The sequence below is a fragment of the Protopterus annectens genome, chromosome 17.part0 (assembly GCF_019279795.1).
Source record: "Protopterus annectens isolate FY-2018-M chromosome 17.part0, PAN1.0, whole genome shotgun sequence".
NCBI lineage: Eukaryota > Metazoa > Chordata > Ceratodontiformes > Protopteridae > Protopterus > Protopterus annectens.
The window spans coordinates 802,712,672-802,731,126 of record NC_056751.1 but is presented as its reverse complement, the minus strand read 5'-3'; positions in this window follow the sequence as shown (position 1 = coordinate 802,731,126).

Below are 18,455 nucleotides of genomic sequence, written 5' to 3'. Positions count from 1 at the left end.
AACCATTTCAAAATAAATCATTTCAAAACTTTTCCCACCTTTAATGTGACCTATAACCTCTACAATTAAATTAAAAAATAAAGAAATCTGTTAGGGGAAAAATATAAAAAATAAAAAAATGTACAATGAGCTGGTTGCATAACTGTGCACAGCCTTAAACTAATACTTTGTTGAAGCACCTTTTGATTTAATTACAGCATTCAGTCTTCTTGGATACACACCTGCCATTAATTAAAAAGACTCTGATTAACCCCAAATAAAGCTCAGCTGTCCTAGTAGGATTTTTCTGACATTTACTCAGTTGCCTGCTACAGCAAAAGCCATGGTTCACAGAGAGCTTACAAAGCATCAAAGGGATTTCATTGCTGAAAAGTATCAGCCAGGAGGACCATACAAAAAAATTTCCACAGCATTGGATATACCATGGAACATAGTGAAGACAGTAGTCATCAAAAAGTGGAGAAAATATGGGACAACAGTGATGTTGCAAAGAACTGGACATCACTCCAAAATTGACGAAAAGACAAGATGAAAAATGGTCAGGGAGGCTGCCAAGAGACCTACAGCAACACTGAAGGAGCTACAGGAATTTCTGGCAAGTACTGGTTGTGTACTACACGTGACACCAATCTCCCCATATTCTACATATATCTGGGCTATGGGGTAGGGTTGCAAGACAGAAGCCTTTTCTTACACAGAAAAACATCCCGGCTCAGCTAAAATTTGCAAAACAATACATCAAGTCTCCCAAAAGCATGTGGGAAAATGTGTTATGGTCTCATGAGACCAAGATTGAACTTTTTGGCCACAATTCCAAAAGGTACATATGGTGCAAAAACAGCACTTCACATCACCAAAAAAACACCATCCCCACAGTGAAACATGGTGGTGACAGTACCATGCTTTGGGGTTGCTTTTTTTTCAGTTGGAACTGGTGCTTTAGTCAAGGTAGAGGGTATTATGAACAGTTCCAAATAGCAGTCACATTTGGCCCAAAACCTTCAGGCGTCTGCTAGGAAGCTGAAGATGAAGAGAAATTTTACCTTTCAGCATGGCAATACATCCAAATCAACAAAAGAATGGCTTCACCAGAAGAAAATTAACATTTTGGAATGGCCCAGCCAGAGCCCAGACCTAAATCCAATAGAAAATCTGTGGGGTGGCCTGAAGAGGACTGTGCATAAGAGATGCCCTCACAATCTAACTGATTTGGAGTGCTTTTGCAAGGAAGAGTGGGCAAATATTGCCATGTCAAGATGTACCATGCTGATAGACTCCTACCCAAGAAGACTGAATGCTGTAATTAAATCAAAAGGTGCTTCAACAAAGTATTAGTTTAAGGGTGTGTACACTTATGCAACCAGCTTATTGTACATTTTTTTTTATTTTTAATATTTTTTCCCCCTAACAGATTTGTTTGTTTTTCAATTGAATTGTACTGGTTATAGGTCACATTAAAAGTGGGAAAAGTTTTGAAATGAGTTATTGTGGTCTCATTTTTTATATCGCAAAAACCTGGCATTTTAACAGGGGTGTGTAATCTTTTTCTATCCACTGTAGATGTTCTCACTGATGACGAAGGCTAATTAGATGTATGGAAAATTTGAGAGTGACATTTTATGTCTCTCTATCTATGATTTTGACAGTCTCTGAATTAGGAAAAGAGAGGAGATACAAGAAGTGCCTTCTGGCATTGAAGGAGTGAGATTGCAAAAGATAGAGAAATATTATAAAATGTTCCATTTGGTCAACAGATTCTAGCCAACAAATAGGTTTAATCCTTTGGTCATGAACTAATCAAATCTTATTTAATGACCTTCGTCTTCTAGACAAGTATAAAACTCAGCTGAAAATGTAAAATTGCAGTATTTAAATAGTGGTGTGCAGTTTATAGCTGTCAAGAGAAACCACCTATATGTTTATGATACATTTTTCTTTTTCAGATCAGCTATGCTGTGTCCTATACTCTTCTGAGTGACAAAGTCCTGTTCCCTTCTTTCTTCAGGACTGTGCCAAAGGAAGATTTTCAGAATTTAGCTTTACTGAAACTATTAATTCACTTTCAATGGACCTGGATAGGATATATAGGAACAGATAATATTTACCTCCAACAAATAAATCAGTTGATAAAATCTGAATTTCCAAAGGCAGGAATCTGTTTCAGTTTTTTCGAGTTGATCCCAGTGAATTATAACAAAGAAAAAATTCTTGAAATTATTTCATTAATCAAAAAGACATCATCAACTGTCATTGTGGTATACACACGAGTACAGGATGCTGTTTCTTTAATGGAAGAAGCGTCTACCCAAAACATTGGTGGTAAGGTATGGATAGGTCGAACAAGTTGGTTTATGTCACCGGAGATACCAAAAAATATAAACAAAAAATTAAATGGCAGCATTGGATTTACATTTCGTCAAGTTGTCATTCCAGGTTTTAAAGAACATCTTTATACTGTCCATCCGTCTTCGTCAAGCGATGATATTTTCATTAAAACCTTTTGGGAAGAAGCATTTGGTTGCAAGTGGGCTGATGGGACTAACAAAACAAATATAGAATCTAATGAAATTCTGCAGTGTACTGGCAAGGAAAATTTGAAGCTGATTCTCACTAATGTATATGATGTTTTTAATTTTGGATTTACATACAGTATATATAACTCAGTTTATGCAGTAGCACATGCATTACACAATATGCTTTCATGCAGATCTCTTGACGGATCATTCCGAAATAGAAGCTGTGAAGATTCTTCACAAGTAAAACCATGGCAGGTAAGGGTGGCTGGCATACAATATTTTTGTCTTTCAAGGAATTTCACATCTTAAGATCAGGTATACCCTCTGATTATACATTTGCATAAACATATGCATACACAGGTTATGGTCAGTTGATTGGCACTTTATTGACAAAGGAGAAGGGTGGTTCATTTAATTTAAAATTCAGTTGATCAGCAGTCATTACACTGAAAAGTATGAAATGGTATAGAAAATTACTGCTAGTGTGGTTTTAGAGGAAAGAATTACAATGCAAATTAGTGCTGATTAGTATTTTCCCATAATTTGTTTTGTTGTCCCACCATATCTAAACGTTTAGGTATGCGCACTAGCAGTCATTCAGTAAGGTGCATTCTTTTGTTCTCTGTGGTTGGGCAAGTATAGAGTTAGTATATTTATGATGGGGTGGGGTGGGGTGGGGTGTGGGGTGGCAGGTAGGCTTGCCCCCCTGCAAAAAACTTTTGGCAGTATATTTAGTGTGTATGAAACTGTGAGTGAAGTGAGAGTTTTAGATTAAATGAAGCACTGTTTTTTTTTTTGCTGATTAAGTGAATTGTCGGAGTAGTAAAGTATAATCGTATTTGCATGTGCATATACAGATCAAGGACGCTTATTATTGTGAATCACACACACATTAAATGCATTTGTTACCAATAGGTCATACACCATGAAAAACAATGTCAAAACAAATTTACCTACACAGCTAATCTTCAAACCAAAAATACCAGAGAAAACATTTTTTGTGACTGTGACAAGCCTTTTTTACCACTGTGGGGAGTTGCTCTGCTCCACCCACTGATATGCATATAAACTAATTTTGAGTTCACATAAATATGGAGAAAAGGAAACAGTCAGTATTATATTATACTGACTGTAACCCTTGCTGTGTGCCAGTATAACCCATGACTCAACAAGTGAATTGTTTGTCGTTGATGCTTGGAAGATCAGAAAGTTGCGGGAACTCTTCCTCTTACCACAATACTGTAGTACAACATAAGGGGGGGTGTTACATTCCTTTGGTGCTGTCAGTCAAATGAGACAGTGAAACAAATTTCTATCAGGAAGTATGAAAACCACCATACTTTCTTCACTGAAAACAGGTTGCTGGTTCTTAGTGGGACCAACCCATTCTCCAAAATTAAGCAGATAAATATATTCAGCTGTCTGTTGTATAGAACTTATAATAGATACAGGCAAGTTGGCTTGCTAAACATTGAGTACAATCATGCACACATAACAACTGTACAAGTGGTACTAGGTGACATGGACACCCCATGACCTGCTGACCATCTGGCTAATTGCTATGAATCACCCCATTCATTCCCTAATTGAACAACACTGGTCATGGCATGGCTGTGATGTATGCGGCTATCAGAAAATGTTATATTGTACATACTAGTATTTCCTAATATACATGCTTGCTGAGGACCAATACGTTGATTCGCAGCAGTCATCAGCTGAGGTCACACCTCTTGATTTTACAAATGATTTGCCCTGAACTGGTCCTGTTCTACACTGGAAAGCATGTATTTCCTTTGATCCCTGCTTGCCACTGGACAGTCTAAGTGGAGACTGCACTCCTGAAATAGGCCTATTGAGAAAAGTGAGCTGGCATCACCTCAACACTCCCTCTCTCTGTCTCCCCTGCCAGGTCCTCCCGCAACTGAGCCACTAATCGTACTTGGGATGCCTGGGTCATAATCAGAGCTTTATCTCTCCATACTACAAAGGTTGCCACTATTGTGCTAATTCAGCTCTGAAAGCATATTTGTGCAGCTGCACATTACAGTGTTTGCAATTTACATGCGATCACATATATTCATTTCCTGTTACCCCTTAAGCTATCAGATCCAATCTAACCAGCACTATATAGGCGTTCAGCTCTTTGGCCTGACTCTAACAAACTAGCTCTCAGTGTAAGTGACTACTTACACTCACAGCAGGCTGAAAGCAGGTGTTATGGAATCTGATCCCCTGTGTTGTGCAAGCCTAGTTATAGATAGGTCTTACATGGAAGTAAGTCACTTACACTGTGACTCAGAGCAGGTCTTTTGGAATCAGGGCAAACTTGCACTGAGAGCAACTCTTTTGGCATCTGGCCATATGTCTGTAGACACACTCTGTATGACACTTGTCTTATATGTACAACTCAAGAGTTTTTTAAAAAAATCATAACTGGTCCTGCAGAGTTGTGGTAACACCTTGTAAGTCTAAAAATTCATATCTCCTAGACTGCAAACACTGAAAATAGAAACGAAGGTTCATGAAAAATAGGTACAGCCAGCCAAAAAAAAAAAAAATCTGAGCACCCAATTAGCATGCAGTTTGAATACCAAATAAGGCATGGCTCCTCCCACTTCCTTCGACTGTGCGATACTAGTCAGAAACATATTAAAAATGAGAGCAACAAGAATGATGCAAAAATATAAGCTTATTGTCATAGACAAAATGCAAAATCTGTAGCCTTTAATTAATAATATTGCAAAAATCTACCTCACACAGTCATTTATTTTAGTTTCTGAAAATGGAGCTGTAACATTGTTGGTGCCACCAGTATGTTGGTCATGTAGTCTGGTTTCCTGTGTACTAACAGCTTCAATCTTTTGTGATGGAAGTGGAATTCAGAGAGACATCTGAAAGGGAACATCAAAACGGAAAATAGGATTATACCTCTGAAAATAGGTACATCATATAATGGAGTAAGGCAAGCCTAAAATTATGTACATAACTCCAAAACAGATACAGCTGTGAGGTTAGAAGACAATGGACCTCCACATTGCATTGAACCAGCATTCATTATAATGACTTGTTCAGTACCTTCTTTATTATTTGAGCTTTGTGATGGATTCCCTGCCTTCACTACCCTATTCATAGTCAGCAGACATGGTTATAAACATTTAGCCAGTTACCAAAAGAATGTAGCAGGGTACTGTAGACTGTTCATTGAGAGATAAGTGCTTCTGTGCCCTCTTTAAAATTACACTCCTTCACATGCAGTAAGAGGAGGGAAGAGAATTGTCTTTCCTGTGCATAAAGGAAGCAACATTCACTGAGGACAGTAGCACAGGTATGCATGCCATCCACAGAAAAACATGGTCATTGCCTTGCACTTACATGCTGCATTCATGCAATATAACAAGATTCCAGAACATTCCATGCAGACTGCATTCATGCAATATAACAAGATTCCAGAACATTCCATGCAGATGAATCACACTGAGCATGCAAAAAGCAGAAGAGAGGGTGGGGGGATAACTAACATAAATAGTTACAGAAAAGTCTGTATGGTACAGTGAAGGAGGGTGTCTTAAATTCACCCACTGTATGAAGGACCACATAATGAAGTGATGAGAACCAAGGAATCATATACTCCACAAAATAGTGTGATGCTCTTTATTGCCTGAAATATATGCATAACTGTTCTGGAAAATATATGTAATTTAAACTAACTCATAAAGCATCACCAGACAAACTATTGACAAAACATTATCAAACTGAAAACGCTGATGCTAAATCATGGATGCTTCAAGAAATAATCTTGGAACATGCAAAACAAAAATCACTGTTTTGTGCAGGAATTAGGCTCCCTGCCTCCCGTACTTTCCTATTTGGAGCCTGTGACCTCCTCATCCCCTACTAAATATATATACCAGCTCCAAGATCTCACAGCTATAGGGAAAAGGGCATATTCTCTTCTCCCCTATTACAGCAATCTCACGTTAGCACAATTAGCAGTTGTGCTATCAATCATTTCCAGTCAATGCAGCAGCTGTCAACTGCCTGCAACTTTGATCTACTTAGAGGATCCCATTGTGAGGGATATAGTGCTGATGACATAATATCAGCATGCAATATATGTATATCCACTGTTCACTTCTTTTTTGATTATACCTGTGTTTGGATTCTTTCACAGAAACAAGGACCAATAGCCATCTAACTAATTCTTGTTATTTCACATCAGACCCTACAAATGTCTACTACAAAAATGAGTACCTTAAATAAGTTTTCTTTGCCTAAATGTGGCTTGCTATACTAGAAGGGTGCCCTTCTGGTTGCTACCAGTGGTGTGTCATGGGTGCACATAGTAAGATGTCTCAGATTTTCCAAGCACACAACACCCATTTTTACTTACTCTTTTTTCAAGAATTTGGCCATTGTGTTACATCCTGTCATCTGATCCTTGCTCTTGTTTTAGTATGAGCATTAGCCATTTACTTGTATTATTGCAGACTGCTTTTACAAAGGTCCAGATACTGGGTACAATTTCAAAATAGATGCATACCACCTGAGATGTGTAATCCTTTCATTAATTAGCATTTTGTGGAATGTCATGTCCCTGTTAATGACATTTCTATTATGTTCCATTTCCATATATAGTTGTATCTCTCAAAATATTTAAAATACATTGATGATGGGCCAGATTCAATAAAGCCTAGGTGTACACTGTTCTGTGTGAACATACAACACAGACATAACTCACACCTTCTTCCTCCCAATTTTAGCATTTCTGCTGATATTCTTGCAGATTTAAATATTTACACAGATTCATAAAGGTTACCACAAAGTGTAGACTACATGTACACTTAGTGTAATCTTTCTGAGTGACTAGAAAGTACAAAAAATGTGATAAGAATTTTCCTGAATGCATATCGTGTACACTTAGTGTAGGCTTTATCCGCGGTAGTGGTGCTGCGGTAGCGTTGTTGCCTCACAGCAAGACGTTGTCGCATTCGACTCTTAGAGCATCGTCTGTGTGGAGACATGCATGAATGGGCATGCCTTCGTTGAAGGTTGTGTGTCAGGGCTGGTAACTCGGCATGTAAAAATCCAGTACCAAACATTAGAGGACTGGAGTTCCGCTGTGGTGACTCATAACCGGAATAAGCCGAAAGAAATAACACTTAGTGTAGGCTTTATTGAATCTGGCCCATGTTTTCAAGGATTGATACTGGCAGATATAGCTATAAAATGTATTTAGATTCTGCTCCTGGATACAAGGACAGTGGAACACCTGTAACTTGAATTTTAATGTGAGCATTTTCAAATTTTCATTTTATTGTCAGTTTGCTTAGATTGTATTTTAAAGCATTAAAAACTTCACTTTCATACAGGATTTTATTCCAAAATGAACATTTGGAAAATGTTATACTTCATGAATTTCCAGATAGACATTTTTGACATGAATTTGACCTCTCTTCCAAACAGGAGGTCATATCTCCTTAATGCTCTAACAGTTTACTGTAAAATATTCATAACAAGACTCAGATATACACTGTCCATAGTGCTTGCTTTAGATTTAAGCTAACAGAAATGCTTGCATCTTAAATGTGTGTATCTCATTTTACAGTCAAACTGCTTTGTTATATCTTTTAAAAGGAAAAAATAAATAGAACTTTAGGAGAAATAAATGAGAGGTAGAAGCTAGAAACCAGAAAATGCAAAGAAAAAGGCCAATGTGATTAAAAAAAACACATACACTGGCTGAAGCTGCAATCTGTTACCATACATCTTATCTACCCAGGATGTTTAGAACATGCGCATATAAGCCAGTAAGCATGATGAAAAATGTTACTGAAATGCAAAGACAGCATATAGGGTACCACCTGACGTGAAGCTGTATGCCACTAAGCCAGGACACAAAAAGGTTCAATATGCCTTCTACCGTCACTGTATACAAAACCAAACTGCAAGACGAATGAAAAATCCTATGGCACCACAGACACACTTTGACACATATTGCATTCTACAGTTTGTGGAGAGATATATGTATGTACAGCTGCATACATACAGATGGTCACAGTTTAGGTGGAAGCACACATAAAATCTATAAAACTGTATTACTGTAACCTTTCTTTGTTGCTGGAACACAGTTGTTCTGCAGTTGCACTGAAGAATAAGTGAGGGCTATATTCCCATAGTATAAGCCAAAGGGACAATGAAACATTTGAAAACAAATTCAGGGAGACACCACTCCAAAACAATGAGTCCATAATATGACTCGGAGGGTACCTTTAAAGCATGACTGGGGAATAAGCTACATATAGGGGTTAAACTGTTATGAATTTTGTGTCCTATTTCTGTATACATGATGTGATGCTGTAGTGTAGCACTGATTGTGTACATTTGTAACATGAACACTGTGAGACTTGAATAACATATGTGCTCACATGTGTGCACACGCATGCATATATATGCATATATGCAGTGACACAGTGGCTATTTCACATATAAGTAGTGCTAAGAGGTCCTACAGACATATTAAGTATTATGGCAAGAACTTGAGGGTGTCATGCATGTTCACTGTTTTATGGTGGTGGAATCTTCTTATATACAGGTCAGTTTTGAATCATCTGAAAATGTTGTTAAAAGTAGTGCTTGTAATGACAGGGATCAGCTTAGTTACATCTGAAGGAGAGGGATTTTGAGGCCAAGAGGGGAGATAATGGGTTCTGACCATAGGAAGATCAGGAAGTACTGGACAAAATGCTGGGAGTCCAGTAACATACCTGTGGATGTACCTGTGGAATACAAGGTGGTTTGGGCTGTACTGCAACACAAAATTGATGACCTGATGGATGGCATGCTTTGCCCCCACAAATTATCACGTAGGTGTGTAATGCATCATATAACTGTTAAGCACATATTCTGTCATGCTGTCTACCCAGATATTACCTGCTATGTGTTCTGTGTGCTGTACATGTGCTAGACAAGTAGTCTGAGATCCTGTACACCCAAATATTGTCTGCTATGTGTTCTAGGTGCTGTACATGTACTAGATAAGTAGTCTACCATCCTGTGCACCCAGATATTGTCTGCCATCTGTTCTAGGTGCTGTACATGTGCTGGCATGTAGCCTGCCATTCTGTGCTCCCAGATATTGTCTGCTATGTGTTCTAGGTGCTGTACATGTGCTGGCATGTAGTCTGCTAGGCTTCTTACCCAGATATTATGTGGTATGTGTTCTGGGTGGTAAACAAGTTCTAGGCATGCATGCTGACATGTTATGTACCCTGATATTAGCGAGTATCCGTTCTGTGTGGAATACAAGTGCTAGGTATGTCATCTGCCATGCTGTGTTCCCATATATTATCTGCCATGTGTTCTGTGTGCTATACATGCACACAAAGGTATTATATGCTATGTGTTCTTACAAATATTAAACATGCCATCTGCCATGCTGTGCACACAGATATTATCTGTTGTCTGTTCTGAATGCTATACATGTGTTAGGCATGCATCTTATTATCTTATATCGGATCTCTATCACTTTATCGAAGTTCCAAAACTCCGAAGACCATATGGCCGATACCATATGTCCGAAGTTTTGGAACTTTGAAACAATAAGAACACACAAAAAAGAAAATAAAACAACTTACCTTTATGTTATTGCAGGGGGGGCAGCCCCCCTGCACCCTCATATTTCCTGCTACTGAAATATATCAACTCCGAGATTGCACTACAGTGAGGAGAATGGCAAATCCCGAGTTCCATGCTATATGGTGTTCTCAATGGAAAGTGTTTGGAGTTCCAAAACTTCGGACATAAGGTCTTGGCTATATGGTCTTCAGAGTTTTGGAACTTATACAGTGATAGGGATCCCTTATATCATATATTATCACTGGTTATAGGTTCAATATGCATACATGGGCTAAGCATGCAGTCTGTCATGCAGTGTACCCATATATTGTCTGATATGTGCCCTGTGTGCTATACATGTGCTAGGCATACATTCTGCCACACTGTGCACCCCGATATTATCCAATATGTGTTCTTTGGGCTATACAAGTGTTAGGTACACAATCTGCCATCCTGTGTACACAGGTATGATCTACTATGTATTCTGCATGATACACACGTTCAAAGTATGCCATCTTACATGGTGTGCACCCAGATATTATCTAGTATGTGTTCTGTGTATTACACATGTGCTAGGCATGCAGTCTGCTATGCTGTCTACCCAGATATTATCTTGTGTTTTGTGTACTCCATGTTTGCTAGGCATACAGTCTACCATGTTGTACACACAGGTATTATCTGCTATGTGTTCTGTGTGTTGCACAATTTCTAAGCATGCCATCTGATATGCTATATACAAATATACATGTGCTAGGCATACAGTCTGCTATGCTGTGTATCAAGATATCTTTTGTTTTGTGCTGTGTCTATTATATATGTGCTAAGCATGCAGTCTGCCATGGTGTGCACCCACATATTATCTAATATGTGTTTTGTGAGCTATACATGTGCTAAACATGAAGTCTGCCACACTGTGCACACAAATATTATCTGCTATGTTTTCTCAGTGCTATACATGTGCTAGGTATGCCATCTACCATGGTGTGCACTCAGATAATATCTGCTATATCTCATGTACAAAATACAGGTGCTAGGCATGCAGTCTGCTACGCTGTGTATGTATATATATTATCTGCTATGTGTTCTGTGTGCTGAACAAGTGCTAGGTGTACTATCTACCATCTTGTTTACCAAAATATTATTGGCTATGTATTTTTTTGTTCTATACAGGTGTTAGGCACAAATGTTCTATACTGTGTACCTAGGTATTATCTGCTGCATGTTTGGTGTGCCATACATTTGCTAGGCATGCAGTTTGCCATGGTGTGTATTCATCTATGTGTTCTATGTGCCACACATGTTCTAGGCATGTAGTTTGCCATGTTGTTTATTCATATATGTGTTCTTTGTGCCACATGTGCTAGGCATGCAGTTTGCCATACTGTGTACTCATATATTATCTGCTATGTGTTCTGAATGTCATACAAATGCTAGGTATGCCATATGCCATGGTGTGTACCGATATATTATTTGCTAGAAATGCAGTCCGCCCAAATATAATCTGCTATGTGGTCTGTGTACACTACATGTGCTAGGAATGCAGTCTGCCATGCTGTGCAGGAAGATATTACCTGCTATGGGTCCTGTGTGCTATACAAGTATCTTCATGCATGCATGCATACATACAAATATTTCAGTCACGAGCATTAATGCCATTTTAGCCTGTTAATATACCGAAATAGTTGTCCCCATAATAAGTGTCCAGGATGTTCTTAAAAATATCTAAACTAGTGTTTGCTTTAATGTAATTTGGTAGTCGATTCCATGCATACGATGCTCTCTCAGAGAACCAATCAATACGCTTCTCATTCTTATAGAATTTTCTACATAGGTTATCTGATGAATCTCCACTACTACGTTTTGATAACTCCAAACATTCTCAGAGGTAGTTCATAAGTTCATAGGTTCACAGGAGATTACTAGGCTAATGGCTTAAGACCCCTTACAGCCCTAGCCAGTTTTACCCAGGTTTTCCCAATTTTCTATCCCCAGGGGAAAGATAACAAATGTCAGCAAGTGGGGTCTTAACTTTTTACAGACTGTCTCTGTCCATAAGGGACATGGATGCCACCCCAGGAGTGAATTTGTGATTTTCCATCCATTGGCCCAGATTGAACTTGAAGATGATAAGGGAAGGACTCTGCTTCACATGAATATTAAGCCTATTTCAGAGAATGGGAAATCTCTGGAAGAAATATCTGTCTCCTCAGCATGATCTAGATCTTTGGAGTAAGTAACCCTTGTGCTGTTAGTTTTGCAAATATTTAACATTTTCTTCAGGGCTGGGTCAGAGACTGCCTTATAAGTTAGACAGAGATCACTCCTCAGTAATCGGTAGGAAACTGAATACAGTGATAGGGCTTATAATCGGCCCATATATGACATATGTTGGTTATAACCTGTATTTTTTTGGTGAGAAACCTCTGAGGATGCTCCAACTGTGGGTGCAATGTACTTAATTAATGGTCTGATGAGGGCTAACTACACTGATACTATGAAATCTTTAGATCTGGATACCACGCCTTAATTATAAGCTGAGCCACATAGAAGGATTTCCTTACCATCGTGGACAAATAGTGATCAAAGTTAAGACTGCAATCTATTTGAGTACCCTGATCTCTCACCACTGGTTCCACTCTTATGGTGGTGCTATCAATGTTATAACTTGCAGGGGTATTTGATTTCCCAAGGGGTATTATTATGCACTTCTTTGCATTTAGTTTTTGGCCATGATTCTGACACCAGTCATTTGTCTGCATCAGACCTTTTGAAGGACATCTACATAATTTGGGGATTCAATGATTGCCCCCATTGCAGTCATCAGCAAACTTGGTCAGCAAAAGGCCATCATCATTTGCCTTGACATCAGAGAAGTATATTCCAAACAGGAAGGGGCCCAGCAATGAGTCCTGTGTTACTCCACTGGAGACTGGCCTCTTGCTGAATGTGGATTCTCCCAGTCTAATAAAACATATCTTATCCATGAGCCCTTTGGCTATCCATCTGATGATGTAGAGGTTTATGCCCAATTTTGTGAGTTTATCTATAATATCTGAGTGAAGTATTATGTTAAATGCCTTGGCCAGGTCAAGGTAGGTGGTAAGCACTGTCTTACCCTCATCCATGGCTGTTGTGACCTTTTCAAAGAAGTCCACCAGATTGACTAGGCAAGATCTGCTCTTGATGAATCTAAACTGGGTTGTGTCTAGAGTCTGAAGATTTCCTATGTCATTGTTAATGAGGTCCATGATTATCCTTTCCATAGCCTTGCAGATGAGGCTGGTCAGACTTATGGGTTAGTAGTTTCCTGGCTCAGTTATGGGTCCTCCCTTGTGCAGAGGAATGGCTGTTACTGTCCTCCACTCTACTGGGATAAAGCCTGTCTGGATACTTAGGTTAAAATAGAGATCTGAGTGGGACAGCTAGCTCATGTTTCAGGCTATTTAACAGACACCCCTGGATTCCATCAGGGCCCTTGATGCCATGTTTCTAGCTTTAGAGAGTGCAGTTCTACCTGCTCTTTTGTGATAACAGGCAATGGAATGTTATGGTGCACATTATGGGGAGTGACTGGAGGTGATGAGAAAGGTGAAATTTGAGTTGAATGTATTGGCCAGCAAGTTCATTATTTGTTCTGGCTGAGTATAGGTAGTGCTATCTACAACCAACTCAGCACATTATTGAGTGTTTCCCTTAAGATTTTGGCCATAACTAAAAAATAACTTTTAAAAGCTTGACTAGTTCCCTGATTTGCCTGTTGAGACTAATGTTTTTTTTTCTCTGTTGTGCTCTGTCCTACTTACTTGTAGACAGGAATTTCTTCCTTCTGTTGTATAGTCTAGTTATACCAGGGGTCCACAAGGGTGACTTGTTTTTATGACTAGACATGGGTCTAGTTCAGGTGCTGATGTTTCAATGCAGTTCTTTAAGTGGTTGTACAGGACATTCCTGTATATGTATGCATAGGCCTTAATGTTTTCAGGGTTAGGCAGAGCTTTAAAATTACCTATGCTATCACTTAATAGGAGGTAATTTGCCTTGCAAAAAAATTCTTTAGGGTTTTAGGGTTTGATGTGCATGCTATCACTACTTCAGGGGAAACTGATTTATGATTCTGTCTTACCAATGATAACTTTGCACTGGGGGAGGTGGATGCAATGCTCACCCATGTTTGTGAGTACTATGTCAAGGATATTTGAGCCCCTAGTGGGAGTTTAGACCAGCTGTTCCAAGGCATTGAAAAAGTCCAGGAATCTCTGATACTGAATGTTAGTGGTCATATACGTTTCCCATGTTATGGAGGGGTAGTTAAAACTGCTGATTTGTAGTTTGTTGGGCTGAATGGTAAGTGATTCTAAAAACGTCAGGTATGCGGAGTGGATTTCATGGTTGAGGACGTGTAGCAAGTGATGATGTGTAGGGAGATTTTGCCTATGGCCAGTCGGACATGAAGTTGCTCAAGCAAGGCATCCTGCTTGACCAATCTAGAGGTGCGATTGCCTTTTAGGTAAATGGAAACACTTCCTCCTTTCATTTTTTCCTTTTTACAGGGTGGTCTGAATGTGTGATAGGCACTGTAGCCTTGCACTGATGAGGTGCTTTCCACAGCCTTAAACTACATCACTGTAATTGCACAGATGTCAGTATTCTGCAGGGCAAGGAGAGTGTCCGCAGAGTGCAGTTTCTTGTTAAGACTTCTACCATTGAGAAGTACTACCTTCAGCTTGGCATTAGAAGAATTTGTTTTGTTGGTAGGTCTGTTGCTTTTGCACTGCCTAAATAAAGGCACTATGGGGGTGGCTAATGCCTTGGCCAGTATTTGAAAGCCTAGCAGTGACAGGTGTAGACCATTTCTGGTAAAGCACCATGGTCTGTTGATCATGCTGTCCCTGGCTGACAAATATCCTTGTAATGACACCTGTAGCTAAGACAATTACTGATGTCAAAAATTCTTTGTTTGAATTCTGGTTTCATTTTTGGTGAATGTAGAATGCTGCTAAATGCAAGGTTCATACCATCTTGAGACATGCATTCAGAGAGGTCCATCATGCCCATCTTCATATAGTCTAGGGAGGTACATCTCAGGTCATTGACACTCACACAGACTATGAATGAGTCATACTGGTACTTGTGGTTGAATGACCTGAGTGCTTGTATGATCTAGTGAATCATGGCCTCTGACAGGCAACTAGCTGTGACCCTCTGTTTATCCATCCTGGTGAGGGAGGCATCCACATGTCTTACAGCAGAGTCTCCTATGATCAAGATGTTTGAATGTGTGATATTTCACCTTAGGGAATTGCTTGTGGAGATAACGTGATGTGTATTTTTATATGCAGTGGTTGGCATTGACTTAGTTTTGTTTGCATGTGGTTTCTGAGGGCAGCATACAGGAGACCTCTCAGGTTTTGGTAAGTTACCTGTGAGTACCTCTGCATATGTGGGTTTATGTGTTGGGAACTTTAGTGACAGAAATGATGTGCATGTGCTGACAACCTGTTTGTCATTTGATTTGACAGTATGTGAGAGTCTTGTCTCAAGTTTTCATAATGTGACTACATCTGCCACATACTGTATTTGTTTCAGGATTAAGTGGTTGTCAGTATACATGAGACAATTACTGCATTGCTTCAGGATGCCCATGTTCACTAGGCTGGCCACAGAGCTAGCAGGAAAGTGCCTATCCATGGTTTCAGGTTTTTTACTGTGGGTTTAACCAGGGAGAAGAGTGAGGAGATTTAACTAGACTTGGCTGATAGCACATGGATGAAGAACGGGTGCTATACTCAGTGTGAAGCAGCTATCCAACAAGGTGATGCTGCTCTTCACGCAACTCAGGTGCTTCTAGAGTAGCAGGGGGACTGGTGGAGTTTGCATAGATGGCTATTCTAAGAGAAATTTTAACTCGATAGCATTTATGTATATACAGTTCACTGCTAACTGTTGCTTCGCAGGGAGCAAACTAGAGCAAACAGTGGGTTTATGTAGAATCAGAAAAACAAGGCCTACAAACAAATCAGGAAAATACGCAATAAGCTTTCAGCAAGCAGCCTCCAATTTAGATAGGTTTGCTACAGCACACTTCTGCCACAAGAGTGCAGTCAGAAAAACCTCAAAATGTAAAAAATGCTGGTTGTAGAGCTCAAGTGCAGGGAAACAACAAAATCTAGATAGCACTGTCCAGCAAAACTAGTAGATAGAATGTAATTAAGCGCTACAGCAGCAGTGGAAACAGTTCCGTTTTGAAATTCTACTGAAGTGTGAGAAATGTAACAATTAATATAAGATTCTTATGAAATACAGTAAAAATAACCAGAAGTGCAAAATGATGCTTATGTTTGTTCTTTTAACAGGGGATGGCTTTAGATGCAGCAGATTCAGGCTAAGTCTCAGGTGAAGTAGCCTGTCTCTAAATGTCCTACATACCTGAATAAGGTCACCTCTTAAACATCTATATGAGACACTGTACAAACTAAGATTTATTAGTCTTTCATAGTAAGTTACATTTTCACATCCATGGATGCCCTTGGTATAGTTCTGCTGTACTCTTTCTACTTTACTCATGCTTGTTGTTTTATAGTGTGTCCATACGGTTATTCAATACTCAAGTTTGAGTTGAAGGCAACTAAAAAAACAATGACTTCATCATTTCTAATTTCCTAGACATTATAAGCCTTTTTATACAACCCATAGGTCTATAACTATCATTAACCAATTGGTTGATTTGATTAGAACAACTCAAAGCTGGATCTACCCATAAACTCAGATCCTTAAATGAATCAACAGTCTCAATCACTGTGTGCTGTATTAAATATTCACCTTTCAATTTATGATATATATCTATAATTTGTTGTATCTGAGAATAAATTTTAGAATTTACACACAGTTTATCAGTTTGTATGTCTTTACTCCTCCCACATCTTATGTATTAATAAAATAGTTTCCTCTTATGTTCAGTATCTTTATATACAGTTTATTCAATTTTTTTCTTGATCAGGTCTCACACTGTGCTCATTTCTTTTGTCCAGATTGTTTATTTCAGTGTAAAAAGTTGTAGTTCAACCTCTTTTCCAATTTGCCTCCAAGTACTTGGTATATAGTGTGCCTTGCTGGATACTTAGATATTATCTGCTATGTTTTCTGTGTACTATAAATGTGCCTGTCATGCAGTCTGCCATGCTGTGCACCCATGTATTATCTGATATGTGATCAGTATGATATTATTTATTTATTTATTTTACCTTTGTTGACCGGGAGAGTCTAACTGGATATATGTCCATTTTCAGTAGAGTCACGGGGTGATAAGCTCCAAGAGATTACTATACTAAAAACATTCTGGTAACTAGTTGTTATACAGATAAATATTACAAATTTCAACAGTTTAGAAGTTTGCACAGTTTATACAAAATCTTGTTGCAAGCATTAATAAGATATTTCAGACTTTATATACAAAAAGGCTTTACTAGTAACTAGTTGTTATGCAGATACATACTTCAAGTTTCTACAGTTCAAAAATTATCACAGTTTATACCAATCTTGTTGCAAGCCTTAGGTAAGATATTTTAGACTATATAAACAGAAGACTTGAACTAGGTATTTTAAATTATCTCTGTTAGTGTAAGATATATCTTTGTCAAGGATAGGCATTGATAGAGAAAGACACAAACAGAGCAGGTATTAGTTCTGTAGTGAGGGTAAAAGAGATTAGTCTGGATTTGTACAGGGACATAATCAATGGGTTTTAAGATAGAATTCCAGATTGTGCTTAAAAAGTGTAATAGAAGACAGTGATGTAAGTTCATGAGGAAGTTGGTTCCAGTATTTTCCAACTGCATCAGAGAACAGAGCATCACCTGCCATGTTGTTAGATTTACATGTTGATACAAGTAGTTTATTAGATGAACGTAAAGTCTTAGATATACATGTGCTATGTATGCTGTCTGCCGCATTGTGTACCCAGATATTATCTGCTAAGTGTCAAGTGTTCTGTTTGCTATACAAGGGCTAGATGTGCCATCTGCCATCCTTTGCACTTAGATATAATCTGTTACATATTCAGTGTGTTATCTGCTATACTGTGTACCTAAGCATTATCTGCTTGTGTTCTTTGTAATATATAAGTAATTGTCATGGAGTCTGCCAGCTGTACACCAAAATATTATTTACTATGTGTTCTGTGTGCTATTTGCTGTGCTGTAAACCCATATATTAACTGCTATGTGTTCTTTGTGCCTGGAACATTAACACACACACACACACACACACACACACACACACACACACACACACACACATGTGTATATATATATATATATATATATATAT